Here is a 14176-nt window from a genome sequence, read left to right as displayed (position 1 = left end):
GTCGGCAGCCCTGAAGATGGTTTTCCATGGTTTCCCATTTTCACACCAGGAAAATGCTGGGGCTGTAACTTAATGAAGGCCACGGCCCCGCTACCTTCCAAATCTCCCACCCTTCCATCGCCGAAAAACGTCGATGTGTTAGTGCGACGTTAAACAAATAGCAAAAAAAACAAAAAAAAAAACCACTTCACTTCCTGACGAGAACTCCTTAGCTCTCATTTTCCTTCCCCTTAAAACATTAGTCCACCTGTCTTCCAGAATGTCTTCTCTTCTTTCCCCTCCCTCTTGCCTACCTGTTGTACCCTGTACATTGATTCGGGGAGACTTGCCTTCATTCCTGTCCTCCGCTAAAAGCCTAATTATCTCCCTCAAGCTCTCTATCTCTTTCCTAATACTCTTTAATGCCCACTCAAACCCACAGTCCTTACACCTGCCTTCCTCAGGCATTCTTTTATCTACTTCACAGAAATATGAAATAATATAAAAATATCAAGAGAAATAAAATAGTATGTTCTGTGAATAAATATACACTGCCAGCCAAAAGTTTTCGGACAAAACATAGATACCCGCACGAATATGTTTAATGATTGTTTAATGATAAAATATATTAATGTAACCAAGTTTTGAAGGTTTTTGGGCAACGGCGACGAGTTTATGTTCGAATGGAAAATTCTAAATTCCCATGGAGGGAATTAGATATTTTTCACCAATAGAGCATGTCAAAAACATATCAGATGTAAGGCTTTTCAGGCGTAATAGAGCAAACGCCTGAAAAGTCTTACATCTGATAGGAGTTTATATTCGACGTTCAGCATCAGAAAAAATGCATCCTACTGTATAATTCCTACTGTGAAACATGGAGGGGCTCTGTGATGGTTTGGGGTTATTCCACATTCATTGGAGTTGGTAGACTGCACCGAATCCAAGGAACACTGGACAAAAACAGCTACCATTCCATACTATCTCATTATACTCTTCTGTCTGGACAGCAACGTGGGTTTGTCCTTCAACAAAACAATGACCCCAGACACACGTCTCGCTATTGCATGATTTATCTGCAAAACAAACAAAACTATGGGGGATTGTTTGTAATGGAATTTGCCCCCCACCAGTCCCCGGACTTAAATCCAATGCTCTGCTGTGGGAGGAGTTGAATTGGCAAGTCCGAAAAGAGTGTCCTTCTTCATCGGAAACCAGCCCCACTGTTACACACATCTGAAAGCTCTTTGTTGTGATCTTCTTTTGCATCACCACACGACACTGTTGGCGTTTCCTCGTCATTGTTTATGTTCGAATCATTAACTTTCAGCTTTTTCAATGCCTGAATTGATATAAAATAGTTTATTTTCTTCATCCTTCAAAACTAACCCCACTCACAAAATAACAACTTAACTTGTCATCAAACACTAGCTTATGTGTATATAAGAACGAAACTTCATTTTTCACGATTGTTGAGTATGTACCGTCAAATCGTTTCTGTTCAGGTGTTCAGATTACCAACTCAGTCTAATATTTTCTGTACCATTTTTAAAGTTACATACACCATTAATAAATTCAAAATCCAATCACAGAATGCACGCCGCTTTTCAATGCAAACTCCACAACAAATCACATACTCAAGAAAATTGAAAGGTATCGGTATAACGTCAGACAAAAGCTAGCGATCGTAAGTACCTACATTAACTTTACGGCCAACATATGGCACTAAAATACTTACTTTCACCTAAACGATTAAAATGTCTTCCAGTAAGGCAGAAATTACAAAGCTTTAGTCGAGCAGATAATGACGTGGCCTAATGTTTTGACTCTGCTGCTTAGTGCTGAGTTGCCCACAAACAGAAACTGATTTGAGATGTCGATTTAAATCAAGGATTACTTGAAATCTTCTCCTGCTGTTGTGAACAGCACGTTGACACCAGCTGATTGATGAACTTTCAAGGCGGAATTTATATTTGCCGGACTAGATAGAAATGTACCAGTATTTGTTCTTAAATAGTCTTCAAATGTTTAAGGGGTACGTGTACCCCAGCGTTCCCCCTGAAAAAAAAAAGCCCTGTAAATAAGTATTTTAATAGAAAACATATAGTTCAATACATTGTTTCTCACATTTCCATCGTTATTTGTTAGGAGTATTCTTTCTAGCATTGTTTGCAGGAGACACTTTAAGTAGTGCCCATAGCACTCTCCATTTCATACATACATACATACATACATACATACATACATACATACATACATACATACATACATACATACATACATACAACCAAGCAACTGACTGTGCGGTTAGGGTCGGGCAGATGTGAGCTTGTATTCAGGAGATAGCGAGTTCAAACCCCACTGTCGACAGCCCTGAAGATGGTTTCCTATTTTCACATGAGGCAAATGCAGGGGTTGTACCTTAATTAAGGACACGGCCGCTTCCTTCCCACTCCTAGCCCTTTACCATCCCAACATTGCCATAAGGCCTGTCTGTGTTGGTATGAAGTAAAGCAAATTGTAAAAAAAATACATACATACATATTCATTACAGACTGTTATGCCTTTCAGCATTCAGTCTGCAAGCCTCTGTAAATTTGATAACCACCACTACAATCCTCTATTTGTAACTAGTTCCATGGCCTCATTTAGTTCTATACCTCTTATCCTTAAATCGTTAGGAACTGAGTCCAACCATCGTCGTCTTGGTTTCCCTCTACTTCTCTTACCCTCCAAGTACATTAGCCTTGTGTCAGTATATTTCCTAGCACATAAAAGAACTCCTGCGAGATATAATTCTGGCATCTTGGCATCTCCATAAACTATAAAATTGTAGTTAGTAGGACATAAAATCTGTTACGAAGTTTTCCGTGGTAGTTAGAGGTGAAAGAAGGTGCGGGGGGGTGAACAGGTCTCAGGCTACGAAATTAAAGTGAATTTAAAATTTAACAAGGTTATATTTTCTTAGCAAAAAACAAGAAATAACAATAATGGCAGGTACAGAGTAGCAAAACCACTAATCGAGAATGTACAATTACAGGATTTGGGCTCCGAGAGCCAGACACACAATTCTTGAGCAATTAGCCCAACTTTACGATATACAGAATTCAACAAAGGGGCAGAAGACCCCAATCAAGCCCAGGAGCACTTGCTCCCAATTACATCATAAAGCCTCCTCGAGGCGCGCAGAAACAAATTTCAAAAGAGCGGTCTGCTCTCAAAGATTAAGCCTATCAAAGGCCACACCAAACTCCACCTTCAAGTTGTCCTATAAGGACAAAAACACAGGGGTAAAGATACCCAACCTACTGAGGCCTATTAAGTGAGAAAAGTTAATTACATGGCCTCTAAAATACCAATTTGAGAGGAGGCGAACTTGCGCTCCTAATACACTTTGTTTAAAACCTACTTGGCACTAGGCCGTTAATACAAGGGCTAATCCCATACTAAAGAGGTGACTTTTAGAAGGAAACAATTTACATTACGTTAAGGAAGAAACGGTTGTGAAAATAAGTTCACCTCAATGCAATATGAGAGGGAGCTCGAGAGGGTTAAGCACTCTCTATCCCAATATGTAGCTTAAAAGATAGAATAAATACAAAGTGTCTTTACATTTTAGGGAAGTTACATGGTGGAAACGCTTCGGACCCGCCCCGAGAGTTAAACTGCTGAGCTAGCAAGAAAAGAAGTTATTATACGGCCATTACCTGGTGGTTGAACTGCTGCCCGAAGAAAGAGGCGCTACCCGCCCCCTGCTATGTACTTTACACACTGAAAGATGTTACTGAAGTGGCCCAGAGACCCTAAAATCAGCAGTTTATATACTCTCGCAGAAAGTTCGAGGCGTTTCAGGAAGGAAAACACCCGCCCACAATCATTTTATTGGTGGATAAAGAAAACCCCTACACAAGATGAAGAAGAAACACATTATTGGTGGAAAATTAATTAAAGAAATTTGGGATTGGCTGAATTCAAAACAAGGGGAAAGAAAGGGTTAATATTGCCAACTTAAACAATGACTGAAAGAAATTTAGCAAAGAACAAAATATTGAAATTAAATTTTCTCCAAAAAAACAGTTCTTTCACTTCGCACTAGGGTGCACCGTTGTAGTTCTTCAGTAGTGTCCTCTAGAAGAGAATGTTCACACTTCTTACTACAAGCAAAACAAAAATACGTTGAAAACAACACAGTTCAGAAACTTCAAAATTTCCAAGTAGTGACATCTTCAGGGTAACTAGAAAATTAACACATAAGACAAAGTTCAGACTTCTTCCAGTAGGGGAGTTTCAACTGGCGCAAGGTTTGAATTAGCGGCGTGGAGGTGTACCGCCCGGTACAAAATCAATAACATTATTAATTTTAGGCCTTAACCACAAGATGTACAGCCACTGTTAATAGCTGTGACAGCTATTTATTTAGCCATTATTCTCTTAGGTAGCCTATCCTTCTCCATTTGCCTCCATTTCAAACATAAGGTAAAAACTAGTTTTATAAATAAATATTTTCCAAAACGGATTCAACCTTATTCACACAGTAGAAAGGTCTGCAACAGTGTGATGTGCAGAGTAGCATTAAACACAAATGCAGCGCATGCTGTGAAATTACAGGATTGCCTGACAGGGATTTGGCAGACTTTGACTCTACAAATTTCATTACAGGTGTTGGATTTGGCAGATATTGAAACTCAGCCTTATATTTGACTACATATTTATTGGGATAAGTTGGGTTTTGATCCAAAATCATGGTTGCATTGAATTCCTGAAGGTAAAAACTGTCAATAGCGATGTATAACTCCATTTTATCAAAAAATGTGTTTGGCAGCTTTTGATATTAGGCGCTACAGTTGTTTAACTGCTGGGCTGAGTGGCTCAAATGGTAGAGCACTGGCCTTCTAAGCCCAACTTGGCAGGTTCAATCCTGGTTTGGTTGGATTATATTTGAATGTACTCAAATACATTAGCCTTGTGTAGGTATATTTCCTAGCACATAAAAGAACATGTGCAGGACAGAATTCTGGCATCTTGGCATCTCCATAAACTATAAAAATGTAGTTTGTGGGACATAAAACCAAAAACATAATTAATTTTAGACTTTAACCACAAGATGTACAGCTGCTGTTAATAGCTGTGACAGGCATTATGGTAAGACTTACATGGAAACCTTTTCATCTGCTAATCTCAGTTTTGATTGAGATTTGGTACAACAACTTTAGTAGGAATGCTTTATTTAGCCATATCAAAAATAAATGCCTAGTCGTATATTTAGTGGGTTGTCAAAGTTTGCTCATTTAAGCACCGCACAGACGGGAGTAGCGGTGGGGCAGCCAGCCAGTTCATGTGTCATGCTCTCACTCCTCTCTCTCGCACAGACACATTACTTTCCTACCCTCGGCAATCAATGGCACTATGGAGTGAATGGGACCATGCAGTCCTGCGTACATATATACATAGTATGTAAATACTGACACACTACCGTGTAAGGAAAACTACAATTATTGCCGTAGAAAAGTGTTTTTAAAGGTGGATTAACATCGCATTAACACATCAAAGGTTTTCTGTGTTAGGATTGGGAAGGAAGCGACCGTGGCCTTAATTAAGGCCTGGCATCCCATTCACCTCAAGGATTGGCAACGCTTGCCGAGGTTAGGGAAGTAATGTGTCTATGCGAGAGAGAGAGAGAGAGAGAGGAGAAAGAGCGAGAGCATGGCACATGAACTGGCCGGCCACCCCGCGTGTAACTCCTTCCCGCTGCTACTGCTGTCTGTGCGGTGCTTAAATGAGCAAACTTTACCACCCCAAAACAGGTACTAAATATACGACTGGCCATCTAATTTTTATATGGCTGAATAAAGCATTCTTACTGAAGTAGTTGTACTTTTTAATTTTTTTAAATTTCGTGTGTCTATTTCTAGCCGAGTGCAGCCGTTGTAAGGCAGACCCTCCGATGAGGGTGGGTGGCATCTGCCATGTGTAGGTAACTGCATGTTATTGTGGTGGAGGATAGTGTTATGTGTGGTGTGTGAGTTGCAGGGGGTGTTGGGGACGCACAAACACCCAGTCCCCGGGCCATTGGAATGAACCAATAAACGTTAAAATCCCCGACCCGGCCGGAAATCGAACCCGGGACCCTCTGAACTGAAGGCCAGTACGCTGACCATTCAGCCAACGAGTCGGACAGTAGTTGTACTAAACCTCAGTCAGATCAGAGATTAGCAGATGAAAGGGTTTCCGTGTTAGATACTTGTATCTACAATGCAGATTTTGTTTTTCATGCATGGAATTTGAATAAGAGATTCAATATTGGTTGTATTTCAGTAACTCTCGTATTCATAGAGCAGTTGAAGCTTTCACGGACGGCATTATAAAGTGTCGGTATTTTCCGGGCTTGTTGGCCGGTAACTGTAGACATTGTTTTTAACTATCCTATTGTTAAACCATGTATAATACCATACTAAAGTACAGTAATTTATATTCTGTGGTTTTTTTTTTTTAAATTGATATTTCGCTCTGTGGCATTGACAAGTTTGTATTTATGTAAAATTGGAACTCACAAAAATGTCTTTTTGTTGACAGCATCTCTTTTGATGTGTTTTTACCAACCTGATAGGCTGTGCTTCCAGATCAGTCATTAATTTATGACTTCATGACTAACCCATGTTCATAAATTTATCCAGAACACATTCTATAGACATAAAGGAATAAGTAAGTGACAGATAACATAAAATATCAAAAGATAGGAATGATAATAGGAACATACAAGAATGAACCCAATGATGGATGAAATCAGAAAGGACCGACAAAAAGGTGAGAGAAGGACAAACATGAAAAGACAGAAGATCGTGGACAAATTCCATATATAGATGGACTCTCTTCTTATCAGTCCCAGATTTTCTGCATTCATTTTTTCTCAATTCTAGATGACCTTGTTTCTGTTTCCCAGCTTCATCAGCGGAGAAGACATCCATACTCATTGATGTTAGAATTGCAGGCTAATTATGTGGCCCAAATTTTTCAAAAATGCATATGCAAATATGCAGGTGCATATTTTGAAGGTTAGTGATTATTATGCGGGTAATTCTTAAGTTTCTGCATATGTATTTGAAGTTACGAATCATTTTAATAATCGTAATTTCCTGAATTGGTAGTTTCAAGTATATGGAACATCCCGTAAGATAGAATATTTCTCTACTTTCTGGCATATCTTTCAGATGAAAGAACCCTTCTCATGCTCACAAGTCCTCACCATCACCATACATAGACTGACCAGAAGTGGGGTACGTGGGAGGGGTTAGTGACAACTCCCTCAAGTACCACCCAACCGCTAGTCAAGTCTACTCAATCTCAGTTCCTTGAGAATTATTTAGTTTAACAGGTGCTAGTAAATGTGAAACAGTACGTGTTTCACATAGTTCCAGAATTTTAATTTTCGCTTTAGAACGTATTTAGCAAACATGCCTAAGGAGGAGTGTAGGCAAAGCTTTTTATTAAACATGTGGTATTCAGGCAATAGTGACTATACAACAGATGGTAGTGTAGTGCTCTGCCTAATATGCAAAACAGTGAAGTGTGAGGAAAAAATTTCAACATGAACAACATGCTAAAATGACAGCACATACCAGATCAAAAGAGAAGAACTACACACTACAGAAGCAACTACAGTCACCCCTCGTTATACGCGTTCTCACTTTACACGTTCTTGTTGTAATGCAATTTAAAAAATATAATTATATAAAATATTTAAAAAATGTACAAGTTAGGTTGCGGATTCACAATCACCTGTGGACGATTTGACGACCAATGCGGCGCTGCAAGGTGGCGGGAAGTCAATCTCAAAGAGAGCGCTGAGTAGCTGTGTTGCTTTGTCTCAGTGCCATGTGGTCGGTATTAAAGAGAGCATTGCGTTAGCAAGCTGTGCTTTATTGTTTCTAAAAACAACATGGAGGAAAGAAACGTTGATCAAGCAAAGCAAAAAGCAAAGGGAATCAATAACACTTGAAGAAAAGAAAAGAAAAGCTGGAAGTTATCAAGCAGTATGAACACAATGAGTGCACTGCAGACATTGTCAGAGCTCCAGAAATCTCAGAATCAACTCTGAGGACCATAAGAATTCAAGCAGAAAATATTAAAGAAAGCTGCAATGCTACAAGAACGACGTCATCCAAGGGTGCCAATTATGGAGAAAATGGAACAAATGTTGGCCCAATGGATTGAACATCAATGTTATATCCTGATATCCACCATGGTTATTCAGACTAAAGCAAAAGCTCTGTTTAAAGAACTGAAAGCATCCTATACAGACCCTGAAGTGCAATATTTTGCAGCAAGTGCTGGTGGGTTTGAACTTTTCAAGGACAACATGGATTCCATAAAGCTAACAGGGGAGGCTGCAAGAGCGGATGTTGTTGCTGCTGAAAATTTTCCTACACAATTACAAGCAGTGATTGAGGAGCATGGATATTTGCCACAACAAGTGTTCAATCTGGATGAAACGGGCTTGTTCTGGAAACATATGACAAGCAGAGCATTTCTGTCAATACGAAGAAAGAGGCCTCCCTGGCTTTAAAGCCGCCAAAGATCATCTCACTTTGTTGTTAGGAGGAAATGCATCTGAGGACCATTGATGTTAGAATTGCAGGCTAATTAGTATGGCCCAATTTTTTCAAAAATGCATATGCAAATATGATAAACCCCTGTTGGTTTATCAGTCCGAGAACCCATGAGCACTCAAGGGCTACTCTAAGCAAAAACTGCCAATTGTTTGGCACTTAAACAAGAAAGCTTGGTTAACAGGAACTGTGTTTGCGTCCTATTTCTCCAATGAATTCCGTCATCAGTTGCAAGCTTATTACAAGGAAATAAATGTGCTCTTCAAAATCCTGCTACTTTTGGATAATGTGTCAGGGCATCCTCCGAGTATTGCAGATACTGATGAGAACATCAGTGTTTTGTTTCTGCCACTGAACACAACATCCCTGATTCAACCCATGGATCAAGGTGTTGTTGCAACCTTCAAGAGCTACCATCTCCACAGAACATTCATACAACTAGTTGAAAAAACAGATGGAGATGGAACTAGTGTCACACAATTTTGGAAGAACTTCACCATAAAGAATTCAATTAAAAACATTGCATATGCATAAGCAGAAGGAATCCTGTAGGAAGAGAATTCAATTAAAAACATTGCATTTGCATAAGCAGAAGTTAAGGAATCTTGTAGGAAGGGAGTTTGGAAGAAGATTTGGTCTCATAGTGCTAATTCTTATGATTTTGATCTGGAACCTGAGCTTACCAGTTCAACACATGCAGTCATTGGCATGGCTAGATCTACTGGATTTGAGGATGTAGACAAGCCAAGCATGGACGAACTCCTCCAGTCTCACTCAGCAGAATTCACAACTGAAGACGTTCTTGAATTGGAGAAAGAAATTAATGGTGAAGAGGAAAAGTTTCAAATTTGTGAACCTGTTAAACAGCTTACAAGACAAATGGCTCACTTTTTAAATCACATTCATAATGCAATCAGAATTATTGAAGAGAATGACCCTAACAAGGACAGAGTGCTAAAGTTGCCATAGAGATCAGAATTCTGTAGCTTGCTACAAAGAACTCTACAGGGAGAAGAAGAATGTTAGCTGCCAGCTGAGTCTCAATCACTTCATCAAAAGAAGTAACAATTCTCAGTTTGCTGTCCCAGGACCTCCAAGAGAACCAGAGATGGATAATCCAGTCTCACCAGACCCAATCCTTTCGTCATCAGACTGAAGACTCTCAAAGTTATGTACATACATAGAGTTTTACACTGTGCTAATGGTATGAATAAAAAACTTGCACTTGTTTAAAACTCATAGACTTTTTAGTTTTTACTTGAAATAGTCCCTATCTCCTACCTAACCCACACATAATACATTCATTTCATATGTTTTCGTGTTACGTGGTGATAACTGGGAACAAATTAATCGCATAAAGCAAGCGATACCTGTTCTTCTTACTCAGGTAAAATCAAAGTCGGATGAGAGAAGTTTCAAAACCTTTTGGGTCAAAACCCATCTCCATTTTATGGTTATTTCCGCATGGTGTGGGAAGAGCATGCGCATAAAATGTGCTGCTCTTTTCCACTGCAACATCCCAAAATCACAGTCGGAATAGTTGGTGTCACACAAGCAGTGTAGTGCAGCTGGACGTCCCTGCTGGATAGCCATGGATTGAGTGTGTACACTACGATCAGCTGACCTGGCAAGTTGGAGTTTTTCTTTGCTTGTGTTTTAAAGACTACTGCTTTTGAGGGATGAAAGTAAAGGAAAGGTGACTGGTAGTGATGGAATGATTGAAACACAACTCTTTTTGACACAATGCACAATGAATAAGCACTTCATTGCCACACTGTTCCTTGCATATTTTATTTCTTGTTTCCAGGCAGTATTTAATAGGCACTACAAATTCGGCCAGTGGCTCTGTTACGTATTTCCCAGCAAACCAGGAATATTTGATCATGTCATGGAATCTTGGACATGAGAACTGAAAAGACTGTAATTTAAGTATAGTGTCTCTATGGTAAAGTTCAACATTGATGTTTTGAAAAGACATCATAAGTTCTGACAGTCTGCTGTATAAAGATTTCCATTGTTGGAAGAAGAGCTTGTCCAGAGGTGAGACTTTTCCAGTGGTATGGGGAGGTTTTTAAGTAACTTGATGTTTTTTCCTGCTGGAATGTCCTGGAGAAAAACTGTATCAGTATATGCAGTCCAGGAGTCAAAAATTAGAGCACAACTGTCAACTGAATACAGGAATAAGGCTTTTCTGCACACTGTTTTTACTTCCCCTTTCCCATTTTCCATGATTTTGTAGCTGTGGCAATAATATTAACAGCTTTAAACGTATCAGGCCAAAGCTTTCCGCAGACTCCTGCAACACAATAAATAATATTGGCAACAGGTAACTGCCTATGCTGATCATATGAGTGAGTGAGTGCGCTAATAGATTGTGCTGCTGTGTGCATGTCTTTCACCAATGAAAGATAGGTTCCATTTAAACTACATTTCTCCTTTAAATCTACTCTGGTCCATATATCAAGAGATGACTCTCTAAAACGATGAACACCTGTTTAATTGCCTCGAGTTAAATCAACTACAAACTGACCCATTTCTTCTTCTTTGGAATTTATTTCTCCATGGAAGAAAAACCTTCATAGCGAAAAGAATTCAATGCGAACTGTAACACGTGAATATGATTTAAGACCTCTCCCTGTGAGGAACACATTGCAACTATCCTCTTATTTTAAACAGTGCTGAAAATAGCTATATTACTTCCTGTTAAACTGCTATAATAGAACCAACTGTCTGGTTTATCTGTACCCACTCCTCCCCGTGCACTGAGACATCATCAGGTAGGCTGGCAGCCGGCCAGCAGCTAGGGTTGTCCAATATAATCAGTTGCAGTCACATATAATTTATATGTGTAGTTCGGCACTAGATTTATCAGTCTTCCAGTTCAAAGCAGCAGATCATATTTTGCATGGGGTTCCCCACAACACACAGAATGAACTGTCAAAATTAGAGGTACACCTTAGCACAAAAATTGTGGATACTTCTCTCGTGAGATTAATACATTTTTAACCAATCTTTGCTTGCTGGTATGTAGCAATATTCCATTTTATAAATTAAATAATCCAGCAAGTTCTGTGAGATCCATCAAACTGTCACCACATTTGCCTCAGCATAGAGTAGTAAAATTTACCATATCATAGATCATAGAGAAATCCAAAAATGTTATCTGCCAACTTTAGAACAAGAGGTCTGATTATAGAGTTATTCGAAGTTCGCATACTGCTGGTTTCATTGTACATTTTTGACTAGTGTTTCACTGTTAGTCATCAATTGATTATGTGCATCTTTTTATGCTGTGAGGGAATCCAAGTTGAAAACCATTTCATTCTCAGGTCCATGACAGATCATCAGTCACCACTGATCTGCATTTAGTGCAGTCACTCAGGTGGCAGATTCCCTATTTGTTGTTTACCTGGTCTTTTCTTAAATAATTGTATAGAATTTGGAAATATATTGAACCTCTCTCTTGGTAAATTATACCAATCCCTAACTCTGCTTCCTATAAACAAATATTTGCCCCAATTTGTCCTCTTGAATTCCAACTTTATCTTCATATTGTGATCTTTCCTACTCTTAAAACACCACTCAAATGTATTTATCTACTAATGTCATTCCATGCCATTTCTCCACTGATAGTTCGGAACATACCACTTATAGAAGTTGATTCTCATAGGGAACCTCAAATATTCGTCACGAATGAGTAAATGAGTATGTCCAATAATGGACCAACTATATTGATACATACCACTTAGTCGGACAGATAGTCTCCTTTCTCCCAAGTCTTCCCAGCCCAGACTTTGCAGCATTTTCATAACGCTCCTCTTTTGTTGGAAATCACCCAGCAACAGAACGAATCAAGCTGCTTTTCTTTGGATTTTTTCCAGTTCTCGAATCAAGTAATCCTGGTGAGGGTCCCATACACCGGAACCATACTCTAGTTGGGGTCTTACCAGAGACTTATGTGCCCTCTCCTTTACACCCTTACTACAACCCCTAAATACCCTCATAACCATGTGCAGAGACCTGTAACCTTTATTTACAGTACCATTTATATGTTTATCCCAATGAAGATCTTTCCGTATGTTAACACCTAGGTACTTACATTGATCCCCATGAGGAACTATCACCCCATCAATGCAGTAATTAAAACTGAGAGGACTTTTTCTATTAGTGAAATTTACAACCTGACTTTTAATCCCATTTATCATCATACCATTGCCTGCTCTCCATCCCACAACATTATCAAGGTCATTTTGCAGTTGCTCAGAATCTTGTAACTTATTTATTACTCTATACAGTATAATGCCATCCGCAAAAAGCCTTTGATTCCAGTTCTTTACTGATATCATTTATGTACAAAGTAAACTTAAAGGTCCAATAATACTACCTTGACCGGGCGAGTTGGCCGTGTGCGTAGAGGCGCGCGGCTGTGAGCTTGCATCCGGGAGATAGTAGGTTCGAATCCCACTATCGGCAGCCCTGAAAATGGTTTTCCGTGGTTTCCCATTTTCACACCAGGCAAATGCTGGGGCTGTACCTTAATTAAGGCCACGGCCGCTTCCTTCCAACTCCTAGGCCTTTCCTATCCCATCGTCGCCGTAAGACCTATCTGTGTCGGCGCGACGTAAAGCCCCTAGCAAAAAAAAAAAATATACTGCCTTGAGGAATTCCCCTCTTAATGGTTACAGGATCAGACAATGCTTCACCTACTCTAATTCTCAGAGTTCAGTTATCTAGAAATATAGCCGCCCATTCCGTCACTCTTTTGTCTAGTCCAATTGCACTCATCTTTGCTGGTAGTCTCCCATGATCTACCCTGACAAATGCCTTGGATAGGCCAATCGTGACACAGTCCATTTGACCTCCCAAATGTAGGATATCTGCTATATCTTGCTGGAATCCTACAAGTTGAGCTTGAGTTGAATAACATTTCCTAAACCTGAACTGCCTTCTATCGAACCAGTTATTAATTTTGCAAACATGTCTAATACAATCAGAAGTAATGCTTTCCCAAAGCTTACTTGTAACATATGTCAAACTAACTGGCCTGTAATTTTCGACTTTATGTTTTCACACTCATATGGCAATGATGGGATAGGAAAGGACAAAGAGTGGAAAGAAAGTGATCATGGCCTTAGTTAAAGTACAAGCCCAGCATTTGCCTGGTGTGAAAATGGGGAAACCATGCAAGACCATCTTCAGAGCTGGTGACAGTGGGAAGATCCAGGTTTAAACATTAAATGGTCTTAGCTTAGCTGCTGCTTTGCAACTTTCCTTCCATCTCTAATCTCCTTCAATATCTGACCTCCTGACTTTTGGGTCTGTTTATCTTGTCAGAGTGCTTGTCATTTTGTAGCATCACCTCACTTAGGACTCTTCTTTCTTTATGCCTGATGATGGCATACATTGAAATATTCCTTTTGTGTGTTCTTCTAATCTACTTCTTGTGGTTTTAACACACCTGCAAGGGTAAGTTGCTCTTCTTTCTAATTTTCTTTGCATTAAATATTCTCACTGAGACTAACAATGAAATGTTGTTGAATTAGATAGTGGTTGGCAATCAGAATGCATAAGAATTCCATACTCTGCCGATG

General features: G+C 39.4%; 1 protein-coding gene across 3 annotated transcripts in view; it reads left to right on the top strand.

Moving 5' to 3' along the window:
* The window catches only part of LOC136863834 (dynamin-binding protein), a 446212-nt gene that overhangs the window by 288693 nt on the left and 143343 nt on the right, over nt 1-14176 (top strand). The window lies entirely within an intron of this gene.

This window comes from Anabrus simplex, chromosome 2, assembly GCF_040414725.1.
Source record: "Anabrus simplex isolate iqAnaSimp1 chromosome 2, ASM4041472v1, whole genome shotgun sequence".
NCBI classification, from domain to species: Eukaryota; Metazoa; Arthropoda; class Insecta; order Orthoptera; family Tettigoniidae; genus Anabrus; species Anabrus simplex.
This window is presented reverse-complemented; position numbering and strand designations above follow the sequence as displayed.